Source organism: Chrysochloris asiatica, unplaced genomic scaffold (assembly GCF_000296735.1).
Source record: "Chrysochloris asiatica unplaced genomic scaffold, ChrAsi1.0 scaffold00031, whole genome shotgun sequence".
Classification (NCBI taxonomy): Eukaryota; Metazoa; Chordata; class Mammalia; order Afrosoricida; family Chrysochloridae; genus Chrysochloris; species Chrysochloris asiatica.
In genome coordinates this window covers 24988400-25002287 of record NW_006408549.1, presented here as the reverse complement: position 1 = coordinate 25002287, position 13888 = coordinate 24988400, and positions in this window count along the sequence as shown.

The window sequence follows — 13888 nt, the reverse complement described above, 5'->3', positions numbered from 1 at the left end:
CAGTGAATAAGGAAGATTGTAGATGAATTGATGCTTTTGAGTTATGGTGTTGGAAGAGAATATTGAAAGTGCCATGAGAACCAATAGATCTGTTTAGGAAGAAGTGCAGCCAGAGTGCTCCTTGAAGGCCAGGATGGCCAAACTTCATCTCTCATACTTTGGACATATTGTCAGAAGGGAGTAGTCGCTGGAGAAGGATATCATGTTTGGTAACGTAGAGGGTCAGAGAAAAAGAGGAAGACTCCTAAAAAGATGGATTGGCCAAGTGTCAGCATTGATGGACTCAAATGTGGCAATGGTAGTGAGGTTGGCCCAGGATAGGGCAGTGTTTCGTTCTCCTGTGCTTAAGGTTGCTATGAGTTGGTACCGACTGAATGGCACCTAACAGCAGCAACAACAAAGAATAAGTTATTTATTTGCTTTCTTTTACAATGAAAATTCAGATAACATTGTAATTATTTCAATGTGACCCAATTATACATAACATCTATTGTGTCCATTACGTGTATTTCTAATAAATTTTAGTTATTTTTATTGCTTGTTATGGAAAGAAAAATTGTGTATTTTGCTTTAAATATGTTTTAAACAATGTAAAATAAATTCTAATACTTGCAATGATTCAGTGAATATGTAAATGTAAAGAAATACTAATGTAAAATGTTTAATTAGGAAAAAGCAATCAGTCTTCATGTACCAAAAATAATTTGCACAGCATGTTACTGTTCAGTTGATTAAAATTATATATTAATATATTTGTAATAAATTGTAATAATTGTATTTCTATTATGTTACCCAGTGCAATGAGACCTGAAAGAGAATTTTTTAAAGTTTTTTAAAGATGTTTTAATATGGTAACGTCTAAAGTTTAATATTCATAAAAGTCTAGTTAGAGCAAATCAATGAATTAATGGAAAAAGAATAAAGTTATTGTTTTATTGAGTAACTTTTTAGTGAGGAAATCTCAAATATAAACATCTGGTTAAATATGACATCTTAGCAATAGCTGTTCTCAAAATGGCACAAAATGTGCATGGAAATACAAATGAGAGAAAATATTAAATCATAAAAAATAGGATTCATACTTACAATTTAATTATCTAGCATGTATGAAAAATGTAAAATATATATCTAGCTGCTACAACCTGAAAAAGATTATTTTCTGGTGAAACAAAACAAAACTGTGGGAATATTGCTTGCACACATCCTTTTGGATTCTCTCTGAATGAACCAGTATCCCTTTGGCTCCAGGCATCACTCTCTATAGGTTTTCCATGTGAATGTTTCAGTTATTTCCAGAGCAATTTCTCTTGACATTTTCCCATATGCATGGTTACAAATAAAACATACAGAAAAGTGAGTGATTGCAGAGATTGGGATACAGGAAGGATAGGGAGAAAGTACAATTTCCACTACACATATTTGGAAATACCATAATAAAAATTAAATGTTGAATTTGAGAATCGAAACTATGCAGGGAGGATAGGGGAGAAAGCACAATTTCTACTACATAGATTTGGAAATACCATAATAAAAATTAAATGTTCAATTCAAAAATTGAAACTATACAGGAAGGCTAGGGGAGAAAGCATAATTTCCACTACACATATTTGAAAATATCATAATAAAAATTAAATTTTGAATTCAAGAATCTAAACTATACTTGTGAATTATTCATGTTAATCATGTCTGCTGAGTGCCTGAAGAATGGGAAAGAATAGAAAAGATCATAGGCACTTGAAATTTCAAAATAAGCAGGAGTCTGTGCACAGCATCACTCAGGAAACAGAGGAGCATCACAAGGGCAAAACGCTTTACCACTTACATGAGGTGGCTTCAAAGAGTTCATGAAAAAAGGGAATATAGTGATAATGGAATTTTTCCATGAACTTTTTGAATCCTACTTGTATGTTCACACAAAAACATATACAAAGAAAAAAAAGAGCTAAATGAAGTTCATGTCTTTGGAATAAAATGAGATGAAAATATTAATGAATACAGCAATAATGCAATCACTGAAATATTAAACAGGACAATGAAATGATAATACAGACTCAAATTTTTTTTAAAATCATATTTTAAAAAATCTACTAAGTATCCAGAAGAAAATATTATGCACTTGTGTGGTACCTCAGTACAATACAAGAAGAAATATTATTCATAAAAAGAGGCAGAATGTTATAGGAAAATAATAAATTGAAATAAAAAGCACAGTGTATGATAAAAATAGGAAAATAGGTGAAATAAATATTATCGCCAAAGAAAAAGATCAAAATAACTAAAGTACACTGGAGGTGATAAAGAGTAAAACTGATAATGCTGAAATCAAATGATTAGGAATATAAATTTGAGACTTGAAAAGATTAGGAAAGCAAATTTGGGGAGATAAGCTTAGAAAGAAGAGAAAAAAATGAAAATATTGATGAATATTTGTACATATTGAATAAGAGAACAGAGATAATTATGTATATACTAGATTTTCCTTTTTAAAGGGGATAGAATTAATCAGTGGTCTGATAAGCACAAGACTGGCTGTTCAAACCCACCAGCTGCTCCTTGGAAACCCTAAGTTGTTGTTAGGTGCCGTCGAGTCTGTACCAACTCACAGTGGCCCTATGCACAACAGAACAAAACTCTGCCAGATCCTGGGCCAACCTCAATACTGTTGCCACACTTGAGTCCATTGATGCTGCCACTTTGCCAATCCATCTCGCTGGTGCTCTTTCTCTTTGTCTCTGACCCTCCACCTTACCAAACATGATATCCTTCTCCAGAGACTGCTCCCTCCTGACAATATATCCGAAATATGAGAGATGAAGTTTGGCCATCCTGGCCTCCAAAGAGCACTCTGGCTGCACTTCTTCCAACACAGATCTGTTGGTTCTTTTGGCAGCCCAGGGAACTTTCAATATTCTCCTCCAACACCATAACTCAAAAGCATCAATTCTTCTATGGTCTTTCTATACAGGGTGGCTATGAATTACAACTAACCTGATGACATTTAACAACAACACTGAGTAATTGTGAGAAAATATAGGAAAATAAAAGAGAGAAAAGATCATCAAAGAGAAAAAAAAAATCAGATTATTTGATGTTCATGATTAGAAGAAAAAATTCTGGTTACCTTATATTCCGAAAACCTTTAAATATGTAGATTGTTGTTAACGTGCTGTTAAATCAGTCCTGCTTAATAGTGTCTCTGTATAGGATTTCTGAGGAGCAGCTGGTGGGTTAGAACTGCCAATTTAGTGGTTCGCAGTCCAGTGCTTATCCTACAACGCCACTCCAGGAGTCCAGATAGGTAGGATTTGTTGTTGTTGTTAAGTACTATGGAGTCAGTTCTGACTCATAGTGACCCTGCACAGTTTCGGAGGCTGTAAATCTTTACGGGAGCAGAATGCCTCATCTTTTTCCCATGGAACCACTGGTAGTTTCGAACTGCCTACCCTGAGGTTAGCAGCCCGATTCGTAACCCCTACGAAAAATGCTGTTATCAAAGTTATTGATTTGATTATTCTATAAAAGCAAACAGTGCCAAAGATTCCAGATCATATCTCATGAATTGTTACACGTTAATTTATGGATTTAAAGGAATAGAATGCTGTGACTAGCTTCATATATCAATGTCAGATGTTGTTGTTGTTGTTAGGTGCCATCGAGCCGGTACCGACTCCTAGCGACCTTATTATGCTCAGCAGAACGAAACACTGCCTGATCCTGAGACAACCTCATTACTTTTGCCACGCTTGAGTCCATCATTGCTGCCACTTGGCCAATCCATCTCGTTGGGTATCTTCTGCTTTTTCTCTGACCCTCCACATTGCCAAATATGATGTCCTTCTCCAGCGACTGCTCCCTCCTGACAATATGTCTGAAGTATGAGAGATGAAGTTTGGCTATCTTGGCGTCCAAGGAGCACTCTGTCTGCACTTCTTCCAAAACGGATCTATTGATTCTTCTGGCAGCCTATGGCACTTTCAATATTCTCCTCCAACACCATAACTCAAAAGCATCAATTCTTTTACAGTCTTCCTTATTCACTGTCCAGCTTTTGTTTGCATATGAGGTTATTAAAAATACCATGGCTTGGGTCAGGCACACCTTAGTCCTCAAGCTGATATGTTTGCTCTTCAACACTTTAGAAAGGTCTCGTACAGCAGATTTGTCTAATGCAATACGTCATTTGATTTCTTGACTGCTGCTTCCATGAGTGTTGATAGTTGATCCAAGAAGAACGAAGCCCTTGACAACTATCTTTTCTCTGTTGATAAGAATGTTGTTTATTGGTCCAGTTATGAGGATTTCTGTTTTCTTTATATTGAGATGTAATCCATACCAAAGGCTGTGCTTTTAGATCTTCATCAGTAAATGTTTTAAGTCCTCTTCACTTTCAGCAAGCAAGGTTGTATCATCTGCATATCACAGGTTGTTAGTGAGTCTTCCTCCAATCTTGATGGCCACGTTTTTCTTCACATAATCCTGCTTCACGAATTATTTGCTGAGCATACAAATTGAATAAGTATGGTGAACGAATACAACCTTGTCGCAAACCTTTCTTGATTTTAAACCATTCAGTGTACCCTTATTCTGTTGGAACAACTTGGTCCATGTATAGATTCCTCATGAGCACAATTAAGTGTTCAGAAATACTCATACTTCACAATGTTGTCCATAGCTTGTCATGATCCACAAAATCAAAAGGCTTTGCCTAGTCAATAAAGCACAGGTAAACACTATCAGATAGGTACAGATTAATAATAAAGAGATTAGTTTAAAAAAATAGTTTGTTGTGTTTTCAACAAATATTTGCACAGCAGTTTAGGTTCCCATTCAACAATGTGTATATACTTGGTTTAGTGACATTGGTTAAATTCTTAACAATGTATGGGTTATTTTCATTGTGTCTGTGCTGATTGTTCCTATAGGAAGTTTTTTTTTTTTTTTTTTTTAAGACACTAAAGGAAAGATACATGTTAGATTTTTATGGAACGTGAATCCTTAGAAATGATGCCAAGTAGTAATTAAAAGTGAGCATCAGATGGTCACAGAGAAGAGAAAAGAAGATAAAGGGTCTGGGGATTCCCAGGCAGTTATCAACTCTCTCATTCAATTATCCTTAAATATTAAAGCAAGGGGCCCACTTGCAGCACATTCGCAACAAAGAGCCCCTGAAGACAATACAGTAATAATTACTGAGACAATACCTGCCAATGGATGTGAAAATTATGAAGATTTGAGGAGACAGAGAATTTCCATATTCCTTTAGTCCACTTTGTTCTTGCTTTTACTAAAAAAACAAACAAATGAAACAACCAAAGGCCAAAATAGTAACAGGTGAGAAACCCAGCATATACCAAGTGATTATTCTAAATATTACTGGTACTGAGGTGTATTGACATCATGGACCTATGCCATGACATACTGAGAAAACAAAAAACAAACTCATCACAGTCCAGAAACTCTAATGCACAGTGATCCCATAGGACAGAATAGCTCTACCACACAGGGCTTACAAGGCTATAATCTTTGTGGAAACAGACTGCCACATCTTTTTCCCATGGAGAAACTGATGGGTTTGAACTGCCAAACTTTTAGTTAGCAGATGGGCCCTTTAAACACTGATTCCCTAGGTTTTAAATTGAGAAGGGTACAATGCGGTTTTGTAATATTTTTGCCTAAAAACCATAACATCTTTCCAATTATGGAAAAACTAAAGCAAATACATTATAGGGGCCCTTTTAAAACAACTGATCAGTAGTTTCCCAAAGTGCCAGGGCCATGAAAGACAAGAAAACACTGAAGAAATTATGCAGTTTGGAAGATAATAAGAAAAAAATAGTGAGCCCTGGTGTTGTGCAATAGGGTAAACACTGGACTGGTAAACACAAGTTTGGCAGTTCCAACCCACCAGATGCTGCTTGGAAACCCTACACAGAGTCGCTATAAATCAGAACTGATTATAATGGACTTAACAACAATAACAATAGGAGAAATAGTAATGATATATAATAGCCATCCTCAAAAGGAACATTAATATGAAATCAATAAAAATTTTAGTAAAATTTAAATGTATTCAAAAGTTAATGACATTCTACCGTATTAGTTTCTTGCTAAGAGTAATTATAACATTGTCATATCAGTTATTAGAATAAGGTAAAGCTGGTGTGGAAAATGTGGAAGCTTTCTATCCTATTTATCTAATCTTCCTGTAAGTCTAAATGTAATTTTAAAATAAAATAAGCATCTTATTTCTAATTTCTCACTGATGTTACTAAATTGTTGTCCTTAGGTGTCTTTGAGTCTCTTGTGACTCACAGTGACCCTATGCACAAAGGAATGAAACATTATCCCAACCTGCACCATCCCTAAAATTGGTATGTTTGAACCCATGTTGCTGCCAATATGTCATTCCAGCTCCTTGGGGCTCTTCCTCCATTTTCTTCTTAATAACGTCTTCAAAGTATGAGAGGCAGCCTCTCACCATCCTGACTTTTAAGAAGCATCCTGGCTATACTTGTTCCAACACAGATTTGTTTGTTCTTCTGGCAATCCAAGGTAGTTTAAAAATTCTTCTCCAACACCACACTTTTAATACATCATTTTTTCTAAAGTCATCCTTATTCATGGTCCAACCCTCATATTCAAATGAGGCAATTGAAAATCCATCATAGCTTGGGTCGGTCACACTTAGTCCTCAAGTCAGGTTTCTATGGGTCCTCAGTTTTTGTTTTCAGTGAGAAAAAGATTTGCACACAGAAAACGGTGAATAACAAATAACCAATATTTTACTTAGGAAAACATAAAGTACATTCTCACATGCAAGAAAGGACTCACACTAGAGACAAAGTGGAGTCCTGGGTTTCCTTGTGCCAGTCCTTTTATCTCTGTCTCCAATTACAACCCTTCTTGTCCCACCCAACTGGGCTGCCTTATTCAGCTCTGCTAAGAGGCCTTTTCTATATGATTTACAGTCTTTGGTGATAACACTTGTTGCTTACTATGAATATTTCTACCCATAATTCAGTTTGGCCACAGGGAGGGAGGGGGAGTCAAAACCTTAATGTAAGTGTAGTACAATTATCATTCAATGAAGCTTCAGGTCATCTCAGTGTACTTATTAACTGTCTTTGTATATGCCCAAGCCTAGGAAATCCTGCTGTTCTGCAGTCTAGACTGAAGTTTTCTTCACCTTACTATTGGATGTTGCTTTTGGGGTTATTTCCACCTCCCTTTCTTTTCCTGTACAGGTGCCTCTGTGGTCATTCTCCCCTATCCCTTCTGTATATGCCTAATGCATTGATACTTTTGCTGTTGAACACTTTAAAAAGGTCTTGTGGAGCAGATTTGCCAAATCTACTGCACAAGAAATCATTTGATTTCTTGATTGCTGTTTCCATGAGTGCTGCTTACATATTCAAGCAAAATAAAAGTTTTTGACAACATCAATATTTTCTCCATTTATCATGATGTTTTTATTGGTTCAGTTGTGAGGATTTTTTTTTCCCTTTACACTGAGGTACAATGCATATTGAGAGTTGTAGTCATAGATCTTCATCAGTAAGTATTTTAAGTCCTCTTTGCTTTTAGGTTGTATCATTTACATGTCACAGATTATTAATGAATCTTCCACCAATCTTGATGACATATTCTCCTTCATATAATCTTGCTTCTCTGATTATTTGCTCAGTATATACATTAAATAAGTATGGTGCAAGGATACAACCCTAATGCATACCTTGCCAGATTTTAATCTGTTCTTTATCCATTTGTGTCTGGACAACTGCCTCTTGGTCTATGTAAATTTCCTCCTGAGCATAATTAAGTGTTATTCAGTATCCATTCTTCTCAATGTTTTCTGTAGTGTGTCATAGTCCACACAGTCAAAAGACTTTGCATAGTCAATAAAGCACAAGTAAATCTATTTCTGATATTTTCTGCTTTCAGTCAAGATCCATCTGAAGTCAGCACTAATATTGCTCGCATCTCATCTTCATCTGAATCCTACTTGAATTCTGGCAGTATTATACCAATGTACTGTTGTAGCCATTTTGGAATCATCTTAATCGAAATTTTACTTGCAATTTATATTGATGACGTTGTTCAATGATTTTCACATTCTGTTGGGTCATCTCTCTTTGGAATGGTCATAAATATAAACCTCTTCCAATCAGTTGACCTGGTAGCTGTCTTCCAAATTTCTTGGCACAGATGGGTGAGTGCTTCCAATATTGCAATAGTTTGTTAAAAGATTTAAATGTATATTTCTTGAGCTTTGTTTTTCCTACAGTGCTGCTTCAACTTCTTCCTTCTCTATCATTAGTTCTAGATCATATGCTAACTCTTAAAATGTTTGAACATTGACCATTTCTTTTTGGTCCAGTGACTTTGTATATTCCTTCCATCATCTTTTGATACTTTCTAGAACATTCAGTATTTTGCCTATAGAATCCAATATTGCAACCCAAGGCCTAATTCTTTTCTTCAGTTTTATAGCTTGAGAAATGTGTTCTTCACTTTAGGCTTTCTAACTCCAGGTCTGTGAACATTTTATTATAATATTTCACTTTGTCTTCTCAAGATGCTCTTTGAAATTTCCTGTTAAGCTTTTTTGTTTCCTAATTCTTCCATTTGCTTTAGATTCTCTATACTCAAGGGTAAGTTTCTTTTTAATGATCTTTTGTACTCTCTTTTTATGAAGTTCTTGATGTAATCCCACAACCGTTCTGGTTTTATGTCATTAGTATCTAATGTATTAAATCTATCCTTGATGGTCTCTAAGTTCATGTGGCATATATTCAAGTTCTTATTTTGGCTCTCATGAACTTGTTCTCATTTTCTTCAACTTCAATCTGAACTTACATATAAACAACTGATGCCTGCTTCTGGCCTTGCGTTAGCTGATGATATGGAACTTTCCACACTGTCTCCTCCCACATGTGTAGTCAATTTGATTCCTGTAGAGTCGATCTGGTGAGACCCAGGTGTAGAGTCATCTTTTAAGGTTTTTAATAAATGGTATTTAGAGCCCTGGTAAGGAGTTCTGGTAGCGTAGGGGTTACAAATCAGGCTGCAAACCTCAAGATCAGCAGTTCAAAACTGCCAGCTGCTATGTGGGAGAAAGATGAGGCATTCTGCTCCTGTAAAGATTTACAGCCTTGGAAACCCTGTACAGGGTCATTATGAGTTGGAGCCGACTTCATGGCACACAGCCCTGGTAGCTTAATGGATTATGAGCTGGGCTGCTAACCATAAGGCCAGCAGTCTGAAACTACCAGTTGTTCTATTGGTGAATGATTAAGCTTTCTGCTCCCGTAATGATTTACAGCCTCAGAAACCCTATACAGCCTTGATCTGAGTCAAAACTAACTCCAAGGAACACCACTACCATCTTGAAAAATTATATCTTGTGATCGACAGGATCATTACTATCGCCTTTTTTTCTAACTACTGATCATTCCTCTTTGTTTCTAAATGGCACAGTCCAATCATCAGTAATTATCAATGTATCTTGATTTCATAAATGATCAATTTCAGACAGAAGAAACGGGTAGAATTCTTGTTTCATCATCACTGGCTTTAGCAGTTGATACATAAATTGGAATAACAGTGGTATTAACTGGTTTTCCTTGTAGGTGTATGGATATTATCTTATCACATACAGTGTTGTACTTCAAGATAGATCTTGAAATGTTCTTTATGACAATAAATGAGATACCATTCCTCATACATTTTTCATTCCCTGCATAATAAACCATATGATTTTCTGATTCAAAATAGCAAATACCAGTCCATTTCAGCTCACTAATGCATAGCATATTTATCTTTATGCATTCCATTTCATTTTTGAGGACTTCTAATTTTGCTAGATTCATGCTTTGTAATTGCATGTTCTGATTACTAATGGGTGTTTGCAGCTATTTCTCCTCATTTTGAGTTGAGCCCCATCAGCTTTATTCCATTCACATCATGATGAACAGCTCTACTTTGAGGAGGTAGCTCTTCTCCAGTTGTATTTTGAGTGTCTCCAACCTGAGGGGCTCATTCTCTGTAATAATATCTGACAATTTTCTGCTGCTATTCATAATATTGTTATTATCTGCTATTATATCTGCCAATGTTTTGATGCTGTCCATAAGGTTTTCAGTAGGTAAATACTCAGAAGTAGCCAGCTTTCCTTCCTGGTCTTAGTCTGAAAACTCCATTGAAATCTGTCCACCGTGGGTGATCCTGCTGATATTCAAAATACTGATGGCATAGTGTCTAGCATCACAGTGACATGCAAGGCACCACAGTACAACAAACTGACAAACAAATGGTGGGTTACTAAATTAGTCCGTGACATTAGGGACTTATAGTATTTTACGATTTCCTTACATTTCCTTCTTATTATTCACCACATTTCATTACATTTGGCACTTAATTTCTGCATATAAGAATCATTCCATTTATTAAACAATGAATTTTAAATTTGTTTATAAGTATCAACACTACACATTCAAACTCATTTCCTTTTCATTTAATAAATTACTAAAATTTCAATGATGTATTCAAAAGTGGTGGTGGCGGTAGTGTGCCGTGGAGTCGGTTCCGACGCATAACGACCCTGTCTGTACTGGCTTTCCAAAGCTATAAATCATTATGGAGCAGAGAACCTCACCTTTCTCCCATGGAATGGTTGGTAGTTTCAAACTGCTGACCTTGAGGTTAGCATCCCGACTCATAACCAGTACGCTAGCAGAGCTCCTTGTACTGAAAAGCAGAAAAGAGAAAAACAAAACGTTTTTGAAAAACATTTTAATTTACAAATAATCAGTTAAACTCATGTGTTACAGTGAATCAATATGAGTCTGCTACATATTGCCTTGTAACTCCTATCAATTGACTGTGTGTTGTTGTTAAGTGCTGTTGAGTCAGTTCTGATTCATAGCGACTCTGTATAGGTTTTCTGAGGAGCAGCTGGTGGGTTTGAACTGCCACTGTGTGGTTCACAGTCCAGCATAAACATATTGGGAGTGGCTGTATGTGGCTGTGTGCTGTGGAGTCAGTTCCTACTCATAGTGACCCTGCATAGGGTTTCCAAGGCTGTGAATCTTTACTTGAACAGGACACCTCATCTTTCTCCCATGGGACAGCTGGTAGTTTCAAACTGCTGACCTTAACGTTCGCAGCCCGATTTGTAACCACTACATTACCAGAGCTCCTTATACCAGGAGTAGGGCTTTGTAAATGTGATGTGTTTGTAACCCACCAGAGGGATTGGATAGCTTACTAATAATGTAAATAATGTAAATGGTACCCCTAGGATGAAACAATGCAAATCACATAGAAAGAATGCTAAAGAAGAGACTAGTCAGTTTTGCCATCCTGCTAGATTTAAAACGAGCCATCCCTGACACAGAGAGGACACTCTCACTACCATCAAGAAAGAAGAGCAGGAAATAGAACAAGCCCTAAGATCCCTGCAGCTAGCTTTCTCAATCCAGGAGACAAAGATCTGTGACACCACAAAGAGGAGAGAAGGCGAGAAGCAATGGCCAAGCAATAGCAGCAGAGGCAGCCAAACCAAGAGACAGGCAGGAAATGGTAGAGTAGGTTCCCAGGTCCTTGGATCAAGGAAGCTTAGGGCCTTTGGGCAGGAGGCTTGTTGGCATAGTGTCAGGACAAGTTAAGACCCCTGGGACCTTGGGTCTCTCTTACTCTGGCTTCCCCTGAAAGGGGGAAGGACATCGCTAGTCCAACAAGAAGGATAACACTGAGAAGACTCGCCTGGAGACAGAGATAGGGCTATCAGAACCTGAAACCCTGACAGAAGTAGCTAGTCATGGGCAGAGACCCATAAAGAAGTGCCTAAAGCTGACAAATGCAGAAGCCCCATTTTCATGAAGCCTGCACCCCTTTACTAAAAATATATTCATATTCAACATACCACTCCTCCTAATTAATATGTATTAGCCCACCCCTGCAGGAAGAGAGCGCATACCTTTATAAACCAGTACACCCCAACCCTAACACATCTTCTTCTCTCCGGGAGACAGACCCACTTGCCTCTTTGAAGTGTACTTTGGCTCTGCCCTGGCTATTCAGCTAGCAGACAATGACCTGCTTCTCTCTCTGAAGCTACTTTGTTCTGCAATAAAGAGATTCTAAGTGAATGTTTATTGTTTGTGTGTGACTGAGAAGTGGAGACTTGGTGGGACTAATTCTTTAGGATCCCCCCCACCACCAGAAGGAGAGGGACTAGGGAAAAATGTAACAATAGTGTGTTGCCTCTGGGCACTTAATGGGTATGAGAGCTACATTTTCTGACACAAGGGACTAGAATTGAATGCCTTTAGGCCAAGTTTACCAGAAGATTGGATGGCCTTTGGGTATTTATCTGCATAACTAAAAGAGTTTTGTAATTCCAGGCAGGACAATGGTCATGGGACAGAGCCAAGCAGAGCCTGTGGGTTCAGCTTAGTAGTAGTCCTGTATGAAGAGCTGTATCCTGAGCAGGTCTGATACCGAATATATAGTTACTTCCCTAATAAACTACATTGCAGTGAGCATAGTCCAAGTTCTGAGTGGATATTGCAATGGATTATTGAACCCAGCAGAGAAGGAGAGAGCACTGTGAGAAGGACAGCTGCTGTCAGAATTTATTAAAAGGTTAGAGGGTGGAGGTCTGTCTGATCTCTGCCTCATAGACTCAACATTGGGCTAATGGTAATTATTCTCCTCCATGCTTTATGAAGTTAGGGGAGGTCATCTGTTTCCCCTATGTAATTTTAAAAACTAACAATTTCAATTGTGGCTTTGTAACATAACTTTAATTAGTTCTGACTTGGAGCTCTGGGTAAACTAGAGATCTAAGAATTACATATGAAATAATTTTGTACAAGATGTCAATGAAAATAACAAATTAAGAATTCTAAATTATGATCTCAAATCAGATTTTTTTGCATCAATTAAAATATACTTGTTAAGTGCATCTTATGAGAATTATAAATTTATTTCCTACAAGTACAGTTAACATAGGAGTCCTGATGTGATGCTGTGGATTAATGACCAGACTGTAAAGCTGTTTGAACTGCAAGGTTGGTGGTTCAAGCTCACCAGCTGCTCCTTGGAAACCCTGTACAGGGTCGCTATGGGTTGGAATCGACTGGACAGTACTCAACAACTACATAGTTAACATACATAGATGCTTTTTGATAAAAATACAAAGTTAAACTCATGAATATAGGAGGGGAAACAGTGAACAAGGACACACATCATTTTGTTTTGTTTGTGTTTGTGAATATCTTTTTGTGCATAGTGTACATTATTGACATCTTAGTAATGAGAACATTTTTAATTAGGAGATATTATGTGAGTTTATAAATATAAAATTTAATTATTATTGTTTAGATGCAAGATAACAACTGTATCGCTAATTACAAACTTGGAGGTTCAAACCCACCAACTGCTCCTTGGAAACTATACAGAGGCCCTATGAGTCAGAACCAGTTTGTCAGCACTTTACCAACAGATAGCTTTTATTTATACAGGGGGTTGCTTGATGGTGTAAATGGTTAATAAACTTGGCTGTTTAACTGGAAAGTTCGTGAGCCAATAGCACCTCAGAAGAAAAACCTAGTAATCTGTATTCTAAAAATTAGCTTTTTAAAATCCTGTGAATCACAGATTTACTCTGGCATAAATGGGGTCACAGTGAGTCAGACTTCAGCTCACATCAACTGTGGTCTTTTTGTTTGTTTTTATGTTATTGTTGTTGTCAAGTGCCATTTAGTTGATTCTAACTCATAACAGCCCAATATAGGATTTCCAAGGAACAGCTGGTGGGTTTGAATCACCGATCTGATCTTGTGGTTAGCAGTCCAGTGCTTATCCTCCAGCACCACACCAGGAT